Source organism: Dama dama, chromosome 24, assembly GCF_033118175.1.
Source record: "Dama dama isolate Ldn47 chromosome 24, ASM3311817v1, whole genome shotgun sequence".
Taxonomy (NCBI): Eukaryota; Metazoa; Chordata; class Mammalia; order Artiodactyla; family Cervidae; genus Dama; species Dama dama.
This window is the reverse complement of record NC_083704.1, coordinates 18,478,484-18,492,992: the sequence shown is the minus strand read 5'-3', so window position 1 is coordinate 18,492,992 and position 14,509 is coordinate 18,478,484. Positions and strand designations below refer to the sequence as shown.

At 42.4% G+C, this 14,509-nt stretch overlaps 1 protein-coding gene across 1 annotated transcript in view; it reads right to left on the bottom strand.

Annotated features, from left to right (window-relative positions):
- Positions 1-13,909, bottom strand: part of MYRIP (myosin VIIA and Rab interacting protein) — a 216,081-nt gene extending 202,172 nt beyond the window's left edge. Inside the window, exon 1 of the mRNA XM_061127836.1 lies at positions 13,682-13,909. The gene's annotated coding sequence lies outside the window, so the exon portion shown is untranslated. The remainder of the gene's footprint in view (positions 1-13,681) is intronic.
- Between the last annotated feature and the right edge of the window lie 600 nt (positions 13,910-14,509).

Sequence of the window (14,509 nt, the reverse complement as noted above, 5' to 3'; positions counted from 1 at the left end):
TTTTAAATAAAGTGGTTCAGCATTTGAAAAGGTTTACAGAAGTCAGGGAAGGTAGTTTAGCATTGAGTAGTAAAGCCCATGGGTATTTAATTCAAACTGAATAGAAATGGAAAACAAATTGTCTTCAATTTTAAAAATTTTATTGAAGTATAGTTGATTTACAGTGTTGTATTAATTTCTGTTGTATAGCAAAGTGACTCAGTTATACATATCTTCTTTTTCATATTCTTTTCCATTATGGTTTGTCACAGGATAGTGAATATATTTCCCTGTATATGTAGTAGGACCTTGTTTATCCATTCTATACATCACAGTTTGCATTTGCTAGTCACAGACTCCCAGTCCTTCCCTCCTCTACCCCTTATCCCCCTTGGCAATCACAAATCTATTCTCCATGTCTATGAGTCTGTTTCATAGATAAATTTATTTGTGTCATATTTTAGATTCCTCATATAAGTGATACAGTATTTGTCTTTCTGACTTACTCTTAGTATGATCATCTCTAGGTGCATCCATGTTGCTGCAAATGGCATTATTTCATTCTTTTTCATGGCCAAGTAATATTTCACCACACACACACACACACACACACACACACACACACACACATCTTTATCCATTCATCTATTGATGGACATTTAGGTTGTTTCTATGTCTTGGCCATTTTAAACAGTGCTGATATAAACATAGAGGTGCATGTATCTTTCTGAGTTATAGTTCTGTCTGGATATTTGGCCAGAAGTGGGATTGCTGGATCATATGCCAACTTCAGTTTTTTGAGAAACCTCCATGCTCTTCTTCATAGTGGAGACACCAATTTACATTCCCACCGACAGTATAAGAGGGTTCCCTTCTCTCCACACCCTCCCAGCCAAACTGTCTTCATTTTTTTCTCAAAAATGTTGGTGGGAATGCAAACTAGTACAGCCGCTATGGAAAACAGTGTGGAGATTTCTTAAAAAACTGGAAATAGAACTGCCATATGACCCAGCAATCCCACTTCTGGGCATACACACTGAGGAAACCAGATCTGAAAGAGACACGTGCACCCCAGTGTTCATCGCAGCACTGTTTATAACAGCCAGGACATGGAAGCAACCTAGATGCCCATCAGCAGACGAATGGATAAGGAAGCTGTGGTACATATACACCATGGAATATTACTCAGCCATTAAAAAGAATTCATTTGAATCAGTTCTAATGAGATGGATGAAGCTGGAGCCCGTTATACAGAGTGAAGTAAGCCAGAAAGATAAAGAACATTACAGCATACTAACACATATATATGGAATTTAGAAAGGTGATAACGATAACCCTATATGCAAAACAGAAAAAGAGACACAGAAATACAGAACAGACTTTTGAACTCTGTGAGAGAATGCGAGGGTGAGATATTTCAAAAGAACAGCATGTATACTATCTATGGTGAAACAGATCACCAGCCCAGGTGGGATGCATGAGACAAGTGCTCCGGCCTGGTGCACTGGGAAGACCCAGAGGAATGGGGGGATCGGGATTGGGAATACATGTAAATCCATGGCTGATTCATATCGATGTATGACAAAACCCACTAGAAAAAAATAAATAAACAAATAATAAAGGCCTGAAAAAAAAAAAATCCAAAGGTAACACACTAAAAGTATAGTGGAAATATTCTATAATGTGGCCAGTGGAATTTGCTATAGTGTCTGCCCACTGATTCTAAAGTCAGCAAACACTGCTTGGTGCCTATATGGACCCAGAGAAATACCAAAGGAGAAACCAGAAATAAAGCACGTGGCCCTACTCTGAATTTCCACAGCCAGGGAAGGGACATGGGATCTCCAACAACATGTACTCCTTCAACCTGGTCTGGCCAGGGCCCTTTTCCTGAGCCATCTCTGTACCGTCTCTTGCTTCTGGACCCTCACTTCTGCAAAAGACTTATTGAAGGTGAATAATCCCAGTCAGACACTCATCAGCAAGAACCTCTAACTGCTGTCTGCCCACCTCATTCTTTTTCCTCTAGAGCTTTTGTGTAGTTTTCAGTACCTCAAATTCCCATTTATGGACATTTGAAAGATATGATAATATCATAGAAGAAAATTAATCACCTGACATCATCAAGCAAGTACAACTAGTTCTAGCCCATTGGTTCATTTAAGTCTCATTTCCCCCACTCTTTGTAAGGACTGTTGTCATTTATATCTTATTATACAATCCCCTGGAGAAGGAAATGGCAACCCACTCCACTATTCTTGCCTGGAGAATCCCATGGAGGGAGGAGCCTGGTAGGCTACAGTCCACGGGGTCGCAAAGAGTCAGACACGACCGAGCTACTTCACATACAGAGAAGTATGCTATGCATACATTTCCGCTAAACTCTTTTATCTCCAGTATTTTTTTTTTTCATGATAGCAAGATCACTTTCAAGTCTTGCTCCTAATGGCTCCATTATATTGTATCAAGTGGGTATACCTGTTGACCTGTTCCTAGTGGTGTACCTCTGGGTTAATTTCAGTTCTGGACTACTTCATAGAAAACGACAATAAACATCTTTGTGCATAAAGTGTTTTCCACATGAAGGATTTTTCCCCCTTCAGCTAGATTCCCAGAAGTAAAATGACTACATTTAAGGTTAGTAATATGAAGGCCCCTGAGACACATTTTCCGGCATCTAGTTGAAGAATGACAACAAAACAGTGAGGCCGCGTGAATGGCAAAACTGGCACAGACGCCAACAGGCCCACCACTGAAAAGTCTTATTTGTGCAGGCTCAGTGGGGGCACCACTTTATGGTAAAATTATGGCTATTCCTCAGAGCAGAGAGGAGAGGTGAGCTGGTGGACAGGGCTGAAATAATAACTCAAATGCAGCACTGAGAAAGGAAGGAAAACATGCAACAGAGATTAAAAGACACAGACGATGTAGGAGAAATATTCCGCATATCTAATTAGAGTTCCAGGAGTAGAGAATGAGGAAAAGCAATATTCAAAGAAATAATGACTGAGAATTTTCCAGAACATGAATTAGACATCAATTCTCACATGAATGAAGTCCAGAAAATCCTGAGGGAGATAATTAAAAAAGAAGCATGGAACTCAGAATGAATACCACAGAAAAGGAACTCGAATCACCCGTAATGAAAAGATAGATTACTGCAAAATAACAGTAATCATATCGCTAGATAAATTCTTAAAAAGAACCAATGAAAACTGGAAGACAAGTGGAATCATATTGTCAACAAATGCTTACCATGTGGAAAAAATAAACAGATGGAGTTTTTAAAAAGTCTGACTAAAACACCAGACAAGGTTAACATATAAATTGTGCAGAGTGATCAGAGTTTTAAGTATAAAGTCCTTGAATTGCTCAGGGGGACAGAATGACCGATTCAGTTTGTATTTTGTTAAGGTAAATATATATGCTAAAATTATCATATAATAAATACAAGTAAATAGAAATAGAGTGTACAGCTTTTGAATATGGAGATGAGGGAAATGTGATGTGGAGTAGGAAAGAGAATCTAAATTAATACAAGAGGCAATTATATAAAATAACCAAGTATATTAAAAGTGGGACAATGAGAGGGATCAAGAGATCAAAGTAAAATGGTAAATCCAAATATATTAATAGTAACATTCTAAATGAACGTAACTTTCACATTAAAACTTACAGATTGGAAAAATAAAGCAAATTTTATTGCTTTATGCTCTTTATAGCTGTTTCACAAGTGAAATAAAAATGTACAGATCTGTTGATGGTGAAAGGATAATAAAATGATACGAAAGGCAAGTACTAAGTAAAAGAAAATTGGTATAGCTCTATTAGAAACAGGTCTATTTTTAATGATTTATTTTTTATTGAAGTATAGTTGATTTACAGGGTTTCAGGTAAAGAAGAAAGTGATTCAGTTTTACACACACACACACATACATATATATTCATATATAAGTTTGTTGTCTATGTCTATGAGCCTAATTCTGTTCTGTAAATGAGTTCATTTGTTTCATTATTTTAGATTCCACATATAAGTGATATTATATGATATTTGTTCTTCTCAGATCTAGAAACAAGAACATTGCTAGAGATTAAGAGGGTTGTTTCATAATGATGTATGCTTGACTGACCAGGAAAAAGTTAAACTATAATGCATCTAATAACATAATATTTCAAAATATACAAAGCAAAAACTGAAAAAGCGTAAGATTAAACTGAAAAATTCTCTATATTTCTCCCTCAGTAACTGATTAATCAAACTTCAAATAAACAAGTACTGAAGATGGAAGATTTGAATACCACAATTAACTAGTTTAAGCTAATGAACATATATGGATTACTGCACACAAGTAACTTTGGAAATATAGAACATTTGTGAAAACTATGTACCAGGCCACAAAACAAGTCTCAACAAATTTCAAAGAATTGGACTCAAGTAGATCACATTCTCTAATCATTATTAAAACAGAAAATATTTAAACTAGAAAAAAAATTTAAATAAAAAATAGAAAAAAATTAAAATATTTTATCTAAAATAGAAAATTAAAGTAGATATTATTAAAAATGTCAAACTAGAATAAAGATAGAATTAAAGAAAAAATAATTGTTAAAAGTTTCTGGAAATTAAAAGATAAATTGAAATAAAAGCTTACAAATAAGAAAAAAATCATCATGAAAATGTTAAAAATCTATATGTGAACAGTAACAAAACACTGCATATCAAAATGTGTGGAATACAAATACGGCTAAAGCAATACCTGGAAATTTATTGTGCTAAATGCATACATGCAAAAGAAGAAAAGTTGGAATTAAATGAGTAATCATATACATTTAAGAGATGAGAAGAAGAATAAAGCAAAGAAAGTATAAGGAAGGAAATAAGGATGAGGACAGAGAGTAAATAAAATGAAAAAGAGTGACACAGGTGAGAAGTTCCTTCTTTGTAAAAAGAGCCTGTAACAAGCCGGGTGAGACAGACCAAGAGTTAGGGACGTGCTGGCCACCTCTACAAGCCGCATCACCCCACTGGGGCTTGGAAGGCACTTGAGTGTGGTGCCCCAAGAGAGCCCCCGCCTTCCCGAGGAGCGTTCTTGACAACATGCAGGGCGCGTCTCCGTGCCTCTCCCCATGCACCCCAACTTGATCTCACCTTTTCTGGCACCTCTTCCATCTTACAACCATCTCCCAAATTTGCCAAAAGTGATGTTTGGTGCTCTCATTTTCCTTGTTGCTTTTAGATCATTTATGGAAGAGAAGGGGAAATATTAGCATTATTTCAGCATCCACCATCAGCGCCAGTCTGAGGAGAGGGGAACTGAGGCAGAAGGCAGGGGTGGTGGCAGTGGAAAGTACAAGCCTCAGGTGCCTGGAAGCTGTGGGAGGAAGGATTCAGATCTGGGAGCACGGAGGATGGTGGGGGTGGGGGGTGGCAGGCACTCAGACTGCAAGATCTGCAGTCCTGGGAGAGGCACCCAACCTTCACTGAACCGTGGGTGGAGCTGAAAGACCCACTGACGGATTTCTAGTAGGTTTTCAACAAGGATTCCATCAAAACAGCATTTAAAACTTTTCTTCTAATTAGCCATAAAAGAAAGAGATGAATCTCAAATACTCTGCTTACATGTCATTCTAGTAAATCAAAGTCCCTAATGATCAATAAATTGCTTTTAAAAGAAAGCAAAACAACAAAACCACATTTATATAACACAAACACAAAAAGAGAACCTGCCAGATTCTCAGAGGCTGAGCTACACAGATAAAGTAAAATGATGACTGAGACAAAGGTTTTCATGGGGAGGCTAGGAAGAGCTTTGGAGCTGGAAGCACTGTTTATGCAGATTGGACTATCTTCAGGAAAAAAAAAAAAAAATAATGTAAAGGGGTTTGGGTCATTTTCCTTTTCTCCAGGAATATCCAGGCTTCCAAGCCTAGGAAATGACCTGCTATAGTTTTGGTAGTTAAATTACATATCAAAAAGGGAGAACCATGAGCCATGAGTCAGTGTGGGATTATTTGGAGACTTTGGCAAATAGCCACACTAGATCCTGGGAACGTGGATCTAGAGGGGGCCATGACCTCTGTCTTGTAGGCAACCCCCTTCCTCTCTCTCACCTTCCTGTTCTTCTCCCGTGTCTGCTCAGTGAGATTAAACTGTCCGCCCACAGGATGGATCTGTGCATCCCAGCTGCAGATCACATATCTGTCACATCAGTGGCATTACGCTGTAAATCATAGCCACAGAAGGACTTTCCATGGAGTGGCTTTCTTTTCTCAGCTGATGACACATAAACATACACCAAAAAATTTAACTCATATTTACCTAGGGAAGGTAACAGGGGCAAATAACACATGGTTGAATACAACACCAAAAGCGGTTTTCAAACAGCATTTATTTTAGGCAGTTTCATAAAACTCTTTTGACTCTCTCTACACAAACACCGAATGGATTCTCAGAGTTAAGTCTGAAGTGAGTGAGGTTTCCAGAAGTAAAGTAATCAGCCCGTCCCCAAATAAATCTGTCTTTGAGCCTTTTCCTCAAGAACCAACTGGTGGTTTCAGGCTGTTCTGGTCACTAGTAACTAGTAACTAGTAATCACATAAGGTCATTAGCAACATGGTGTTAATGGTACATTATTATCTCAGGCTTACCAACCAAGGTCTTCTAAATTTTAAAAGAGGAGAGGAAGGCTAGAACTCCTGGCCTGGGTGGAGAAGCAAAGAGCTGGGTGGAGGTGCTTTTCTGGTTGTCAAGTGCTCACCCCGTTTTATAGATTGCCCCGAATAATGACACTATAAAAATCACTCACCTTTTAAACTCTTACCAGTTCTCCTAAGCCAGGTAAATATTTACATGATGCTTATGACTTATATACTTAATCATTTATATGATGCAGGATTCAAAATGAAAAGGTAAAAAAGAACTCTGAGATTTCTAAATGAACTTGATATTTATATATACTACAAACACATATACATACTTTTCAGTTTAGCATCTTTGTTCCTACTTCTCTAGTATTATTATTATTTCCTTAAAGTGACAGATACTAACATACACACTGCTAGGGATGTTAATTGAGTATAGCCATTTCGGGAGCAGTTTGGCACCAGATAGTCACGTTTATATATAAACATGTAATATATGTATATTACATATGTAAATATGTAAGTTTCTATTATAAATATGACCCTTCAGTTCTACTTTTGGGCATACATTCTCATGAATTTCTTTTGATGTGCATGAATACATTTCAAAGATATTTACTGCACACATCTGTGTCATAGCCACAGAAGAAATACAGAAAGAAGCTAAAATCCATCATGGAGGAGACAGATTTATAAAATACAGTATTTTCATACAATGGAATGATGTTTAACAGTTAAAAAATATGAACATAATCTGTATAAAACAATCTGATAGTTCTCTCAAAAACACTAAGTGATAATGCAAGATTCTTTTACAGAAAGTAAAAGAGAAACCACCCTTATGGAAAATTCTGTAGCAAAGTGGGCTATGAATAAACATGAAAGTATATTCTGTCCCCCTAGAAAAGAAAAGCAAAGTAAAAATAAGGTTCTTTTTTTCCCTTTGCCTATGAAATTAACAAAGCTGATGAATAATTATGTCTCTCACTAACAAGGCCTAGGGATCTGGCCCACTCAGACACTACCAGTAGCAATACAAATTTATACAGTTTCCTGGAGGGATGTTTGGCAATATGTATCAAATATTTAAAGAAAAGTAAGCAAATTTTGATGAAATAATTCATCCTAAGAAAACAAAAATCCATGCAAAGATTAGGCTATAATTAAAAAGTATAAAGTGCTTAATGTTTTAAAAGAATGATTTTGTTGACTAAATTATGGTACACAGATGAAATGGATTATTAAGAGGATAAAAATAACGACACAGAAGAATAATCATTGACATTAATGCTGCTCACATTTTGTTGAGTTAAAAAAAATTCTCATTTGTGTTTAAAAGAATTATATTCATCTGATCCTTATTATTCAAGGATCTTTGGTACCACAGAGGAGTTACTTAAAGTAAACCCACTTAAGATGGGGACCAAAATTTCAGACTAAATAATGAGAAATAAAAAAGTTTGATTAGCACTATATTTGAAGAAAAAGAAACAAGAGAACACATTTTCATTTTCTATTTTTACCAAATTGTGATAATAGTATTTTTCATGGGAAGTGATATTTAGGATAGATCATTTGAAGCCTAGAGGATCAGGAACAGCCAAGACAATTTATGAGAAAAAGGCTAAGAAGGGAAGATTTATTGTAAAACTTTAATAATTAAATGAAAGTGATATTAGCTCAGGAATCACAGAAAGATTAATAGAACAGAACAGAGTTAAGAAAAAGATCCGAAAAAAAAAAAAAAAAGTAACCAAAATTGGTATATGGTAGAGGTGGCAGCAAAATAAATGAGAAAATAGTTAAATATTCAGTGATAATGTGGTAATGGTTTTCAACATGGAAAACATTGGATCCCTGCCTCACACAGTACAGAAATATAAATGTCAAATGAGTTTTAAGATCTAAAAGTTTTATTCACTAAAAAATGGTGATGCATAGAAAAGGAACTTGGAAATCAAAACATTTGTAAAAGCTCTCTAAGGGAAATGCAAAAGAAAAGCAGTGAAATACATTGCATACTTATCAAATTAACCAAAGTTGAAACATCTAATTAATGTCAGGCATAGCCAAAGAAACAGGGATACAAAGAACTCCAGGACAGTGCTGGTGGGAATGTAAAGTGGTACAGAGGCTCTAAAGGGCAACTTGCAAAACCTCAAAGGGCTGAAGTAACAGCAAGAAGCTTATGCAAGTATATCCTATCACCCAGTTACTCAGCTCCTAGGGATATATACCTTAGACACACTCCTTTACATTTCTACAAGAGCCTATCAAGAATATTCCCTGCAATACTTTCTACAATAGCAAAAGGGATTTTCTCAAGTTGTGGCAAGCATGGCTACTCTCTAGCTGCGGTACGCAGGCTTCTCATTGAGGTGGCTTCTCTTATTGCAGAGCATGGGCTCTAAGATGCACGGGCTTCAGTGGTTGTGGCACACGGCTCACAGGCTCAGTAGTTGTGGGGCACAGGCTTAGCTGCTCTGTGGCATGTGGGAGCTTCTGGGATCAGGGACTGAACCTGTGTCTCCCGTATTGGCAGGCAGATTCTTTACCACTGAGCCACCAAGGAAACCTGTAATTTTTTTTATAATGTATCTGTTTGTGGCTTTTTATATTTATATTTATTTATTTGTTTGGCTGCACCAGCTCTGGCACACAGGATCTTTAGCTGTGGCATATAGGATCTTTAGCTGTGGCATGTAGGATCTAGTTCCCTGACCAGGGATCGAATCCAGGACTCCTGCATTGGGAGCACGGGGTCTTAACCACTGGACCTGAGGCGTCCAAGAAAGTCCCTGTTTATTGTTTTAATTTTTAATACACCATTTTACTAAAGGATAGACATCAATAATCCTCTGTGCATTTCTCCCTTCCACCTTCAATCCTCCAGGTAAACATGGAGTTCTTCTGAGAGCATCTTTTTTTATAAATGAAGTATAGTAGATTTACAATGTTGTATTCATTTCAGGGGTATAACAGAGTGATTCAGTTATACAGACACACACACACACATATATATTCTTTCCCAGATTCTTTTCCATTATAGGTTATTATAGGTATTGAATATAGTTCCCTGTGCTATACAGTAGTAGGTCCTTGCTGTTTATCTATTTTATATATAGTAGTATGTATCTGTTAATCCTAAATTCCTAATTTATCTCCCCTCACAGTTTCCCTTTTGGTAACTGTAAGTTTGGTTTTTTACATCTGTGAGTCTTATTTCTATGTACATAAAATTTTAAACACAAAATGGGACTACACATTCTGATAGGCACACACTTAGCCTCAGTGTTACAGGCTGCATGGACTCAGCTCCAAATCCCCATCCTTCACTGTGTGGATTTCCCCCTCACTCAGCAGAGGAGTTTCTATTTATGGCAATCCCATACTTGGACTCAAGAAGCTACTACAAGAAGCTGTAACGAGAAGTTAGAACGTGCTATATCAGGTGCCAGAGAGATCAGGAGAACCATGCAAGACTCCTGTCACCCTGCAGACGGTGCAACTCAGCTAGGGAAGCTGTCTGAGAGCCTGGCTGTCCGTCCTCACCCTAGCTTACACAGTGTGAAAACTGAAGAGTGCTTAACTGGCAAGGCCCGGTACCGTCATCAATAAAATGAGAACGTCATTCTTCTCCCGTTTGGGACAGTAAGTGAATACATACGTAGTGGCCAGCATACGCAAACACTCAACATCTCAGCAATCAAAGGCACAGCAGCCATCACATGAACAAGGTCTTCTGAACAGAGTCTCGGTCACAATGATGGTGAAAAGGCAGTGGATGGGAGGAGGGTGCTAAACGGGTCCACGTAGGCCTCTCCGCAGCGGGGCCCAACACGCCCAGACCCGGGGGGTTTCCCCTGTGACTTGGCCCCCTCCCGGTGGGACACAGGGCATTTCTTCTAGCAGCCATTTGGCTACACTCAGGCCTATTGATTCTTCCAAGTTCACCACAGACAGTGCTCTGTGAAGACAGCAACCTGACTCAAGATGAAGAACTCCTTATCTCACACCCTTGGAAGAATTGTGGGGTGAAATGAGACCAAACGGATCACAATGCACTTAAGTTAGCTTTTGGGTTGACCCCTTTAGAATTCTAAGGACATAACGCAGCTTCAGAGTATTAAAGAGAAGGGAAGAGTGTCTCAGGTCCACTCACCTCCCACACACAACTGCCTCTAACCCCCAAGTCACCCTTCTCAAAAGCTGGGATAGGGGTCTATTCAAGGACTTAGCAGCAGGCACCAGAGAGGCCGCCTGTCTGCCAGATACAGGAAAAACCACAGTATTTGTAAATCACTTTTGGAGATACTGAGCTGTTCGATTTCATTCCTGGGGTTCCTTCCTGGGGGTTTCGGAAGGACGGTGGGTATACAGTTACGCAGCCAATGTGGCGCCACCGTGTGGCAACAGCGCGAACAGCTCATAATTCACTCAGTCTTCAAATTCGGTGCTGCTTCACCAACTTTTAACTTTGAGGAATTCAAAATACTTCTATTTTCATAGGTCAAATGAATTCACTCCTATCTTTCCTTCATTCATATTTTATTATCACTATTTTGGATCTGCATTAGTCAAATACGCTCTATGAATAAACCATCCTCAGTGTCAGCACTGTTATATGGGGGGTTGGGATTGTTGCCTCACCCAAGAACTGATGATCAGATTGGGGACAACCAGATCAGATTCCACCCAGATCTTAAGACCAAATTCTTCCTTCGAGTTTTTTGGACTAGCTTAGGTATAATTACCTTTGGTTTGCATATATTTAAAAAAAGGAGGTGAAAACCATCAAGCAGTTTTGAAACTAAAATGATGGCTTTGAAACGAAAATGATAAATAATAATAGGAATAAAAAATAAAACTGATCTGACAAAACTAAGCAGGATGGTGGTTACCTTCAGGGGAAGGGAACTGATAGTTTCTGCAGGGGATAATCTTGAAGCTGGGAATATTCTAGGTCTTAATCTGTTCAGTTTGTGAAAATCTTCAGATCTGTGCAGATACTATCATCCCAGAAAGGTCTGACCATTCAGTCAACGCTCCTTACCTGGCCTTTGAGACAAACACAATAATAACCAGGAAGGCAAAATGAGGGGCATGCCTAGTTCTCCACCAGGCACTTCAGTCTGTGTATCAATCGCTCTAAGGGCCATGGCCACAGGCGAGCTCTGGACAGGGAGGAAGGAGACAGGACACAATCGATACCACTGTTAGCTTAAATTGCTGAGGGTGGTTAACAGTTGACTTTCTCAGATCCCGGAGCAGACCATTCCCCCTCCGCCTCCACACTCAACACCTAGACCACAAAGAGAATCCTGCCACAGAGATACACACCATCTCCACAGAAACAGCCCCGCTCACACACACACACACACGCTTTGCCCCACCACCAGACTCAACTCCCAACTCCAGACACATCCCCCAGACCCACAGAGGGCAGCCAGCTTTCAGTCCATAGAGACAAACCACAGATGTGCTGGATAGCGGGGAGGGGAGGGGAGGGTGCCTAATGAGGCAAGAGGGGGCTGTCTATGGCCAGACAAGGCATTAGCAACAGGAAGATGGAAAGTAGTATTTTCAAAGTCTTAAACTGAATTTGTCGGGAAACAAGGATTTTTAGACCTATGAATACAGTCCCAAAGTTGCTGTGAAATATATTTAAATCACCCCTATTTCCATCTACAGCTCAGATCTTCTTGGACTGTCTTCCTTTTACTTTCACATCTATCAGGTACCCTGAACCCCCAGTGGCTTTGGGAAGGGGGGGGGGGGTGGAATTATTCCATTGTCTAGATTTTAAAAGTTGAGGCTCCAAGATGTTTGTCAGATATCACAAAGCTACCTACGTGGTGATCTTTTCCCTGAGGCGGGGCAAAGGAGACTGAGTTGGAGGGACAGGGTGATAATGTCAACAGAGAAGGCACGACCCTCTCCTCCACGCAAGGCTCTGAGAACCGCCCACACTGCCTCACCGGAGCTGTGTAGCGATATTTACATACATTCTGAGACTAGGCTCCGCCTTCCCCTGGGAAAGTGGGAAACATCCAGATCGAGGGGTAGGGAGTGAAGCGGGCAGAAATAATCCAGACGTAAAGCATTTTCCGGGAGCAGATGGGAGCCCAGTGTAGAACCTACAGCTTCTCTTAGGAAGTCCCGGGACCCAGACTGGTGTGTGCAGTTCGAGTCTCTTAAATACTTACCCTGGGGATAGGGTTTATTTGGGAGAAGGAAACCGAACAGGGCTGACCCTAGCAGGGGAATTTTCAGGCACCCAGCAAATACCCCTACTCTGCGGGGATGTTAGTAAATTAAGTTGCAGGGAACAGAGAGGATGCTGCGAATGCTGCAGGTCCCTGGGGTTTCCAACACGGGACCGCTCTGCACTCCCCGTAGGCCCTCCTCGGCTACCTCCTAACCTCTGAAGAATACCTTAGAATTGACTCCAGACTTCTCCAAAAGCGGCGGAGTTGGAGGGGAGGGAGCAGGAAGGAGAAGGGGGGCCGTGAAGCTGAAGTGAGCACCCCCAGACCTGCAACAGCCAACCCTCCCCAAGCAGTCCGAGAACCCTGCCAGATTGCTATCGACTCCGGTTCTTAGACTGTGCACTGGCCATGACCTTGAGCAAGTCCCCAGTTAGTCCCATTTTACAGAAATTAAGAGTGGGAAGAATCAAGTCGGCCACACTGGGCTGCTCCCGGCGCTTACCTGACGGTTTAAGGAGCATAGTGGGTGAGCGGTGAACCGCAGCCCAAGAGCTACGTGGCCAGGGGAATCGCAAACCTCGAAGGAAAGGCAGAGCTGAGCTCCAACCCGGCAGCAGGAAAAAGATGGTCCCGATTCTGTGACGACCCCCTAGCAAGTTTGATGCCCTGCCCCCCCCCCCTCCATGCCCTTCCGCAGAGGCTGACTGGCCGTGCCCGGGGGCCCTGGCTCAGGACACGCACGGGGTGTAGTACGGGGACGAGAAACACCTCCATACACCCACCCCCGAAGTTGCCGCAACATAAGGAGCAGAATGGCGCAAAGCTGCCAGAGAGGAGGGGACGGTACTCACACGGGGTGGCCGGGCTAGAGTAGGTACGTGACCGGGGTCATCGATGGCCTCCGGGCTCAGGCCACGGCGCTTTGGGATGCCCGGGGCACCTGCCGCAGCGCGCCGCGTGGATTAGGAAGCTGCGAGCAGCCAGGCAGGGGCGCGGGTCTGTCGGCTTGGCAGATCTGAGCTGCAGCGCCGCCGCGGGGGCTCGGCCGCCAGAACCGCAGCCGCAGCGGGAGCCCAGAGCAGGCGCGGGAGGCGGGAGCGCAGCGGCGGTAGCGGGTGCGAGGGAGGCGCCCGCGCCGCAGGCAACCAGGGCCAGCGGGGCCGCAGCCCCAGCCGACACCTGCTGGCCGGGCCGACGGCCAATCAGAGGCGCCGGGAGCCGGGGCGCGTGCGGGGCACCGGGCGGGCGGGGGCGCGCGCTCGCGCCTGCGCTGGGGCCGGGGTGCCCAGCGGGCGGCTCAGGCCCCCCTCCCCGCACGCAGGCGGCACGCGCCTGAGGGGCGGGGCTCGGGCTGCGCGCCGGGGTCGGAGCTGCGCGCCCGTCGCTCACCGGCTCAGTGCGGTGTTGGGGCCTCGGCCACAGAGTTCCCCGACAGGCCCCAGGTCATTCCCAACCGTGAAGTAAGAGTTTTCCTGCCCCTGCACCCCCGGCCGACCAGACCCTCCCTGACCTCCGAGTGGCTGGTCACCCGAATCCCGGCCCGGCGTGCCTTCCAGAGTGTGGGCGCCCTGCCCTCCCAGCCTCACCGGAGCCGGCGGGTCTCCAGAGACAGCTCTTCCTCACTTCACAGAGCCCGGGTATTGAAAGTCACCGCGGTGACCCATCCCCTGGTCTGGGTT